Genomic DNA, 10,313 nt, shown 5'->3' on the forward strand with positions numbered 1-10,313 from the left:
CTCGTTAGGGTATATTCCCAGTAGTGGAATTGCTGGGTCCCATCTCCTTCTTAAATAACGAGAAGCATGTGCATTACTCTTGACCAGCAGGATCAGACACAGCTGTGGCCCACTTAAAGACGGTTGAAGTTTGTACCATTTGAATGCATGTCGAGCCTGGCAAAAGTCCAATCCTCTGTGTCAGGCTTTTGAAAGGCTCACTGCACTTCTTTTGAGTCTCCCTTCTAATGCTTCAACTTGTAATTTTATTTTCTGCATTCTGGTTATCATTCTATTTCACCTAAATTAAAAAAAAAATTGAGTGTGTTCTGTGTTCTGATTTTATTCCCTTAGCCGTAACTGAACTTTTTCTGAGATGGATTGAAGGCCTAGTTTTCTGACATGGCAGGTCTCACATCTGTGAGGTTTGATTATTTTTTTTTTAAATTTTATTATTTTTTTTGGTGTGTGTACCATCAAATCAGATCTGCCTGGTACGGGAGGAGATTGCCTGTCCTTCTCATCTGGTGGATTCGAACCATGTACCTCTGGGATTGCAGGGCAGCTTCTTGCCAGTAGGCCACCAGAGCTCTCTGAGGTTTGATTCTTAAGACAACCTTGGCACAAAAGAGCAGCCTCTGCCTTCCTGAGCAGTGGTCCCTGCTTCTCTGCTGGAATCTTCCAGAAGCATTCAGCTGGGTGAAACTGTGTTAATAAACTCTGGGAAGATCATTGATGGTTTTGGTGTTTTTTTGGTTTTGGTGGGTGTTTTTTTTGTTGTTGTTTGTTTTTTTTTACCAACTAATTTCCCACAATTCTTTGCAAACAATTTCTATAATGTGATTTTACTAACTCACTTAAAGTGATGCTTACTGAAGTCCCCTGGTGGCGGAAATGATCCGTATACTCTGCTGCTAATTGAAAGAACAGAGGTTTGAGGCTGCCCAGAGGTGCCTCAAAAAAGATCCTTGGTCATCAATTTCCAAAATAGCCATTAAGAATCCCCTGTGACTCACATGAATTCTCCATCAAGTAGAGTTGACCTGATAACAGCTATTTCTATTCAAACCACCTGGCAGCATGTGGGACGCTGGACCTGGAAATGCATCTGTGAGGAAGAAAGGGCTTTGAGCTGAAGGTGGGGCCTGTTTTGACCACAGCCCTGTTACTGCGCCTCTTGACATTTGAGGAAATTAATCACCGCCTCTGAGTCTCACCTTCCTCAGCTCAGAGATGATGGTTTGGGGCTCTTCCAGCTGGTAGGAGCCTGTGATTTATGGGACTTCTGATGTATCCTTCTCAGCATTCAAATGTTGTGTGCCGTCAAGTTGGAATTAAGTCACAGTCGACCCTCCCGCGAGTTTTTGGAGGCAGTCAATTGCATGAGAGGAGGCCAGCATTTTTCTCCTTCAGAGAAAAACATGGATTCGAACCTCAAGCCTTTGGCATGGCAATGCAGCTCCTTACCGCTAGATTACCAGAGCACACTGGTGTTGAAATACTGTGTGAAAATAGGACAGCAAAGCATGGATGTCCTGGATATAGAAACAGAACTGTGAGCACATAATAATAAAATCCAGTCATGTATCATCAGCCCGCTAACTTTCACTAATCTAGCATCCAATTTAATTGGATTTTATCCATGCTTTGCTAATGCACTTCACTCAGGATTGGCCATTGTGAATGGATGTATAGATCTTTCCTCCTCTCTTGTAGATTTAACTGTCCATAACAATTGATTGATTGTGATTAGGAAATGCTAATTAAATAAATAGCTCTTCCCAACGAGGAGAAACTTAAGTATGGTAACAGATAAAGTAATTAAACAGGCGTATCCATGTCTACCTTGAGTCTAAATAAATTTACCCCTTAACTTGAGTGGGTTAAGAGGTTAATCAGAAAGCAGGGGATATGTGCTCTCTGACGAATGCAGGCTTTGGCACACCCCATTGGGTTTTAGAAGGAACCAGCACCCCATGCTGTACTCTTAAAGGACTCAGGCCTGGCCCTGCTCACACTGTGATCCACACAGTCACCCATGAGGGAGTTTGTTTCTTGTGAATGAAAATAACTAGCAGTACAGAACCAAGAAGGGCAGGAAACTCGAGGGAGGTTTTTCTGCGAGGAATCACAGTGACATGAGAAGGGGGATGGGAGGAGGGTGATACCAGGGCAGTGATGTTAGGACATCCATGTGACTGGAGCCTAGTCACACTTTTTATGATCCTGGGTGTTTACCTGGATAGTCTCCTCTTCGCATCCACAGACAACCTACAGTGATTTATTCAGTCTGCCTTTGCGGAACCTCTGCTGGTGTAGCCTGTAGTGACTAGAACTACTAACACACAGGCGATATCTTTCTGGCTGTTTGACTCCACCAGCAATTCTGCAGGGGGAGAGATGGGAAATCTCCTCTTGTGTGATTTATTGTCTCTGAAAACCTGCTGCATGAGTGGCTATGAGTCAGCTCTGACTCAATGGCAATGAACTGCCCCCCCCCCCCCCCTTGTGTTTTACATTCTTCTGAGTTTGGAATATAATTTAGTGTCTAGTCAGGAAGAGAACACTTTTGTGCTGAAGTTCCAACCATAAGCTTATACAAGAGTGTCTTTATCGCCTCCTTGGTCCATACATGTGTATGACATAGAAAAATTTCAGGGCACCTGACCTCTGTTCATTGGATTCAACCCAATTTATCAAGCATTTATGAAGTGGTTTAGCTGTGTGTGTGCTCGGGAGACGACAATATCTTCCCATTTGATTCACGCTCAGAAAACCTGCTGGAGGGTCAGCTTTAGTAGCTTCTGATGGCAATGAGTTATTGTGCTCGTTCTCTGGGATATAAAACATCAAAGGGTAAGAGATAATCTTTGATCTGGAAATAGGAGAGGAGAAAATTTTTTTGCACTAGAAAGAGTCAGAGACTCTTAAAATATGGGTGACTGCATAGTCTCCAGGTAAATAAAATAAAGTCAGATTACTACTTAATAAAATGATTACAACTTAATTAAAGGGAGTAACCCAGTGGCTATTGGGAAGAGTCGGAGCTTTATGTTCTTGGCCTAGACAGTTATGCAAGGTGGGCCTAGAATGAGGGACAGGATAGAGGAAGCAAAGAAAAGTGAGGGGTCTGGGAGAGGGAAGAGGAATACTGGAACACCAAAGGAACATTCTCCTCTCTTCCCAGAAAGAGGACAGACCATTTATCGGTTTACCTGCTCAGTTTGGTGACTACCTTGACTCAAAGTCCCTGGAGGCCACCTGTGATCACCAGATTCACTTGCCTCTGAGAAAGGCACGGTGCCCACTTAGATCTTGAGATCCGCTTCGCCTAAGCCTGGACACCTTCTCTACCTTTCTTTCTAAGTCTGTCATATTTTGCTCCTGGAAAAATATTACCCAAAGGAGATTCTCTTCTCCTCATCATTAGAGGTCAGCCTTGTCCCTCACAGGAACCCTCTGTGACCATTCATCTCCAGAAACATAGATGAGGGTGGGTTTACTGTGGAGCGACCTTGTGATATGGACTTACAAGCATCCTGGATGCGCAGGTGATCTCCTGACTGTCTTTAACATTCAGCATGTGTTCCACCTTCTCTCTATCACAGTGGAAAATTATTTAATCAAAAGTTACATGTACAAGCCCTGTGGGCCACTCTTTGTTGTGGGTTGCGAGAGAGGAAGGTAGGGAAAAAGAGATGAGAATTCTCTCTTTTAAGATTGATTAAAAGCCTCCTCATTTTAAATTTTTTTGTCCAGAAAGCTCTTTTTTTTTTGAGAATGGGATTTTTGAGTCTAAGATTTGCTGTTATTAAGTAGAGAAGAGTGTCTCTTTCTAGAGAATGGAATCTGATTGATTGTGTGTCCCTGTTACATACACTTCAAATGTGGTAGCCATTTAACTCTCTATACATTATAATTTACATTTATGCATGCATGAAATAAGTTTCTGTATATTACAATATACAGAAGCCCTGGGGGTACAGTAGTTAAGCCTTTGGGTACTAACTGAAAGGTCAGGGGTTTGAGTCCTCCATGAAGGGAAGAGGTAGCAATCTACTTCCAAAAAGAAATAGCCTTGGAAATCCTATGCAACAGAGACATCTCATCCTATAGGGTTGCTGTGAGAAGGGGCTGACTTGATGGATTTGGCTTTGGCTATAGCAGGAGCGGCATCCACTTCCATAATAGCTTGCCTCTGGAAACCCTATGAACCTGGAGAAAGGACGAAAATTATACAGGTGCCCAGGATTTTCATTCATAGGGTCGCTGAGTCGCCTATGACTCGATGGCACTTAACAACACAACAAAAATATATTGCTGCTAATTTCTAGCATAGTCTGTAAACAGTTTTGCTGATAACCCAAAAGCCACCCCTCTCCGGCAGTTCAAATCCACCAGCCACACCTTGGAAGATGAAGAACATGATTTACAGTGTTAGAAACCTAGTGGTGGATCAGCTATGATCTGGTTCTGCCCGGACAGCAATGAGTTGATTTGCTAGTTGCTGTTGACAGTGGTCCCATACATTCAGAGTATATTCCCCATAGAGTTTCTTTCATGATTGTAGCTTTTCAAAAGCAGGCCACCAGAGGTGTCTCTAGGTGACTTTGAACCACCAGTCTTTCTGATGGTAGCCGAGCCCCCTAACCATTCTCGCCTCTGCTGACAAGCTTGAACGTTGGGTCCAAAAAGAGAGAGGCCTTTCTGGTGATTCTGATTTCCTCTCCATGCTCCCACCACCCATCCCAATAACTGAGCCAAAGCAATCTTATCCTGACCCTGGGTACAGAACTTAGCAGACAACTACTTGTTTAGTCTTTGCTATCCTTTGTTTTGAAAATATTTTCTTTTTAAAGGCAGCCCAAGGTTAACAATGGATAATTTGCCACTGTTTGCCCAGAGCCACACTTTCCGAAGGCTGTTTTCCCATGGTGTGCAGTGGAGGCTCGATAATGACACTGCTTTATCTTTGAAAGCAAACATCCCTTCTGTCAGTGGGCGACTAACGCCCTTTCCAGGGTTAATTACTGTAGCTACAGAGTGGAAATAAGGAATGACAGCAGAGGCGTTTGGGAAGAACGGCTCTGAGTCGTAAGCAAAGGAGAAAGGATGGCACCTCTTCTTTTCCAAAGATGTACCTGGCAAGCTTGTCAGCCCAGGTGCAGCACAGGCAGGGTTGGGGCCAATTTAAACAACTATTAAAAAGCTGAAGAAAGATACTTCTCAGTACCAATGTGTTCTCGTCTCTGCTGGTGTTACAGTAATGATGATGGTAACATGTCAGTTGACAACAGAGTACACGCTCCACCAAGCACTAGGTCACAAAGTCTCCATTAGGGTTTCCCAGCCTTGACGCTACTTACCTTTTTTTTCTTCTAAATTTTATTATTATTTGTGTGTGTGTGTGTGTGTGTGTGTGTGTACCGTCAAATCAGATCTGACTGGTACAGGAGGAGATTGTCCCTCCTTCTCCAGCAGAGCATCTGGTGGATTCGAACTGCACACCTCTAGGATTGCAGTGCAGCTTCTTGCCACTAGGCCACCAGAGCTTGCCGATGCTACTTACCTTTAAGGTGGATAATTCGTTATTATAAGGCTCACTGTGGCACAGTGGTTTAAGTGCTAGACTTCAAACAGACTGGCAGTTCACACCCACCCAGTTGTGGCAGTTTGCTTCCTTAAAAATCACAGCTTAGGTGGACTTGACTCATGAGGGAGGGATTGCATAACAATGAAAGAGTCTTTCTTTTTCTTTTCAAGGAGAAGAGTGAATTGGGGGAGAGGGGGTGGGCAGGGAAACCCTAAGTCTCTGTAAACTTTCATTAAAATTAATTAAAAAAAATCACGGCCTAGGTGCAGCAAAGTGAGCTGGAGTGGGGTTGGGAGGAAATTATGCAACAGTGAATGAGGTGTTTTGTGGTTTTTTTTTTTAAAGTGAACTGGAAAAAAAATAAAGTGAACAGGGGGATGTAGGGAGAAAAATATGCAACCATGAATGAATGAAAAGCCAACTTTTCTGTAAACTTTCATTAAAATCCCAAGTTTAAAAAAAACCTATGTGGAGGTTCTACTCTGACACATGAAATGCTTTAAGTTGCTATCAATTACATAGACCCATAAGCAACAATACTTTATTATGGATGCTGTCCTGTGCATTGGAGAATGCTCTGCAAAATCCTTAACTTCTCACTAGATGCCGTTTTCATCTATTCCTTCTTCACCTCCAGTTTATAGAAACCAAAAATACTTGCAGACATTGCCAAATATCTATTGAGAGGTTGAATCACTGCTCCTTATGGACTTTTCCCCCCATTTAATTCCTTCAGCATCGGATGAGAGACAATTTTCTTGTCTGTATTTCAGCATAAGGAAGCTGAGAGATGAAGCGGCTAGATGGTTCACCCACAGTCATACGTGTATGAGTGTGGACCGTGAGAATCTGCCATAACAAAACACTACCAGAAGGGTAGCTTCAAAGAACAGAGGCTGGCCATGGCTGCCGCCGCCGCTGAGGTGAGCTCTTAGATGAGATCACCAGGCCTTTCTTCCCAAGCTGTCTCAGTCTGGAAGCTCTGCTGAATCCTCAAGCATCAAGGACAGATGGACCTGATTGTGCATCAGATGCCTGGACCAGGACTCAAGCTTGCATCTCCTGCATGGAATCTATAATTCCTTTTGTAAGGTTGCAGAGGAAAAACAGAACCCAGGAGAGGCAAAGAAAGAGAGTTATTGAGGAGAAACTGCTGTGCTTACTCCAAAGTAGAATCAAGTCCCTACTTAAAAAAAGGCTTCCAATAACCATTGGTGCCACGTGTCGTCCCACCATGACAATAGACACCTATTCCAAGCATTACCTCTTCGTACAATGGGGATCCCTGCTTCACTTGGATCAGTGGCATAACAATGTATAAATCCTTCGGCCACCTCCCGCAGGAGCACCAGCCACCTGACGGTAGGTCTACTCCACTATGCAGCCTTCGTTCTGGATTCCTGTCATGACAATAATACCTAATCATGTCAGAAGAGACTCTGAATATTGCACTGAAGCACCGAGAAGCCAAAGTAGAAGGAAGAAATCAAGACATCAAGGAGCTGAATAGGGGATTTCAAAAGGCTACATGACAAAACAAAATAAAGTATTATAATGAAATGTGCAAAGAGCTGGCGTCAGAAAATCAAAGAGGCTGAACTTGCTCAGTATTTAAGTCAAAGAACTGAAGAGGAAATTCAAGCGTCGAGTTGTAATACTTTAATCATGCTTTGGGCAGAATATTGAGTGACCCTGCAAGTATTAAAAGAAGATGGAAAGAGTATACAGAGTTATTATGCCAAAAAGAATTGGCAGACACAGAACAATTTAATGAAACAACATATGAACAAGAGCCTATGGTGATGAGGAAAAAAGTTTAGACTGCTTTGAGAGAATTGGCCAAGAAAGAGTAAGTTCCCAGGAATGATGGTATACCAATTGACATATTTCAACTAGCTGATGCTGCTCTAGATGTGCTCACCAAGTTGTGCCAAGAAATCTGGAGAACGACCACTTGGCCAACTGACTGGGAGAGATCTATATTTGTTCCCATTCCAAAGAAAGGTGATCCCACAGAATTTGGAAATTATTGAACAATATCATTAATATCGCATGCAAGCAAGGTTTTGCTGAAGATTATCCAAAAACGACTGGAACAGCACACTAACAGAGAACTACCAGAAGTGCAGGCTGGATTTAGAAAGGGCTGTGATACTAGGGATATTGTAGCTAATGTTAGATGGATCTTGGCTGAAAGCAAGGAATACCAGAAGAATGTCTATTTTTGTTTCATTGATTATGCAAAGGCATTTGACTGTGTGGATCAAAACAAACTGTGGCTAACTCTGAGAAGAATGGGAATCCCAGAATACTTAATTATGCTAATGTGAAACCTATACTTGGACCAGGAGACAGTCGTCAGAACACAGCAAGGAAACACGGCATGGTTCAAAATTGGGAAGGGTGTATTCCAGGGATGTATCCTGTTTTCATACCTTTTCAATCTTTATGCGGAACAGGTTATCCGGAAGACTGGGCTCTAGGAGGAGAAACGTGGCATCAGGATTGGAGGAAGAATCATCAATAATCTGCGTTATGCAGATGACACAACCTTGCTTGCTGAAACTGAGGAGGACCTGGAGCACTTGCTTTTTGAAGGTCAGGGACTGCAGTCTTCAGTATGGATTGAGACTCAATATAAAAAACCAGATTCTCATCCAAAATCTCTGTAAATGTTCATTAAAATTAATAAAACAATTTTTTTTTTACAAAAACGAACACAAGGATTCTCACCACTGGGTCAATTGGCAGCATCATAAAACATGGTGAAGAGATTGAGATTGTTCACAGTTTTGTTTTGCTTGGATTCACAGTCAACAACCTTGTCACCAGCAGCCAGGAAATTAAAAGACGTATTGTGATGGGAAAGTCTGTGGTTAAAGACCTTTCTAAAGTGCTGAAGTGCAAAGATGTCAGTCTGGAGAATAAGGTGCGCCTGATACATGCCATGGTCTTTGCAATCACTTGCTATGCATCAGAGAGCTGGACCATGACTAGAGATGATAAGGAGAATTGATGCCTTTGAGCTGTGGTGTTGGAGAAGAGTATTAAATATACCATGGACTGCTAGGAAAACAACAGGTTTGTCCTGGAGAGGGTGAAGCCGGGCTGCTCCTTGGAGACAAGGGTTCTGAAGCTTCGTCTGACATACTTTGACATGTTGCAAGGACGGACCAGTCTTTGGAGAGGGACATCATGCTTGGGAGGGTGGAGGGACAGTGTAGGAAAGGAAGACCCTCAATGAGATGGATTGATTCAGTGACTGGGGTAATGGGGGTAGGTGTGTTTGAGATGGTGAGATTGGCACAGGATAGGGCAGAGTTTAGGGCTGTTGTACCGTCACTGTGAGTTGCAGGTGACTCAATGGCACATAACAACAAAAACAACAATATAACAATAAAGTGAAAAAAAAAAAAAAAGAACAGAGGCTAATTTTCTCACAGGTCGGAAGGATGCAATCTGGATGCAGGGCATCTGCAGGTCCACGTTCTCCCTCTGTCCACCGTAGGACAAGTTTTCCCTCTGCCCTGTCTCTTTCAGTTTCTGGCAGGCTTGAGTGTTACTAGACATTCCTTGGCTCATAGATGGATCCTCTCATGGTACCCTCCCTTTGTGTGACACTGTTTCCCTATTCTTTTACTGATTAAAGAGACTGGAATTAGGGCCCACCATATTTCAGTATGATTTTGTTAATTTAATTGATGGTATCTGCAGGAAACCCCCTATTTCCCCAGACAAGGTCCTATTAGCCTGTGTAAGGAATCAAAAGAGGTGTTGCTTTGGGCAAAGGTGCTATCAAGGGCCTCTTTAAAGTGCCAAAGAGCAAGGATTTCAGTTTCAAGACTAAGGTGTATTTGACTCAAGCTTTGAGATTTTTCAGTGGCTTCATATGGACGTGAAAGTTGGTCAAAGAATAAGGAAGGCTGAAAGGTCATCAATGCTTTTGAGTTATGATATTGGTGAAGAGTCTTGAATGTACCATGGACTGACGAAAGAACAAACACATCTCTCTTGGAGGAAGTGCAACCAAGATGCTCCTTTGACTTGCATACTTGGGCATGTTGCCAAGAGAAAGGGAAGGATTCTCAAGGAGACTGATTGACAGAGTGATTGCAATAAGGGATTTTGAGCACAGTACAAGATAGGGTAAGGTGCAGATCTGTTCTAGAGTTGCTGTGAGTCATAGTTGACTTTCTGGCACCCAACAACTGAAGCAGGGAGCTCTGGTAGCTTAGTGGTAACGAGTTGCTCTGCCAACTCAAAGTTCTGTGGTTTGAATCCACCAGTTAGTTGCTCCACAGGAGAAATTTGAGCAATCTCCTCCTGTGTGATTAACTGCTTCTGAAAACCCAGTGGAGTGTCAGTTATGGGTTGCTTTTGACTCAACAACAATAATAACAACAGTGGCAGCAGCAGCAGAGATTAAGACTTCAATCTATCTTTTTAGGGAGTACAATTTGATCCACAAGTAAGTTTTGAACACAAAGCTATGGCTTATTGTTACAAATTTGTGTGTTTTTCTTGTGACTAAATAGCTATTCTTAGCAATGGCTCTCTTACCAAATAAAATCCCAACCAAATGCAATAATTTTTCATGTTTTTTCTACTACTTTACTACTTGAGAGAGGAGCAATTCTGAAACTTTTCCTAATTCATACTGTTTTTTGTACACAAGGGAATATTTCCAATAAATCAAGACATGCAAAGAGTAATATATGTGCTTAGATATGTTGTTGTTGTT

The sequence above is a fragment of the Elephantulus edwardii genome, unplaced genomic scaffold, assembly GCF_000299155.1.
Source record: "Elephantulus edwardii isolate Elephantulus edwardi_28Jun2011 unplaced genomic scaffold, EleEdw1.0 scaffold00103, whole genome shotgun sequence".
Classification (NCBI taxonomy): domain Eukaryota; kingdom Metazoa; phylum Chordata; class Mammalia; order Macroscelidea; family Macroscelididae; genus Elephantulus; species Elephantulus edwardii.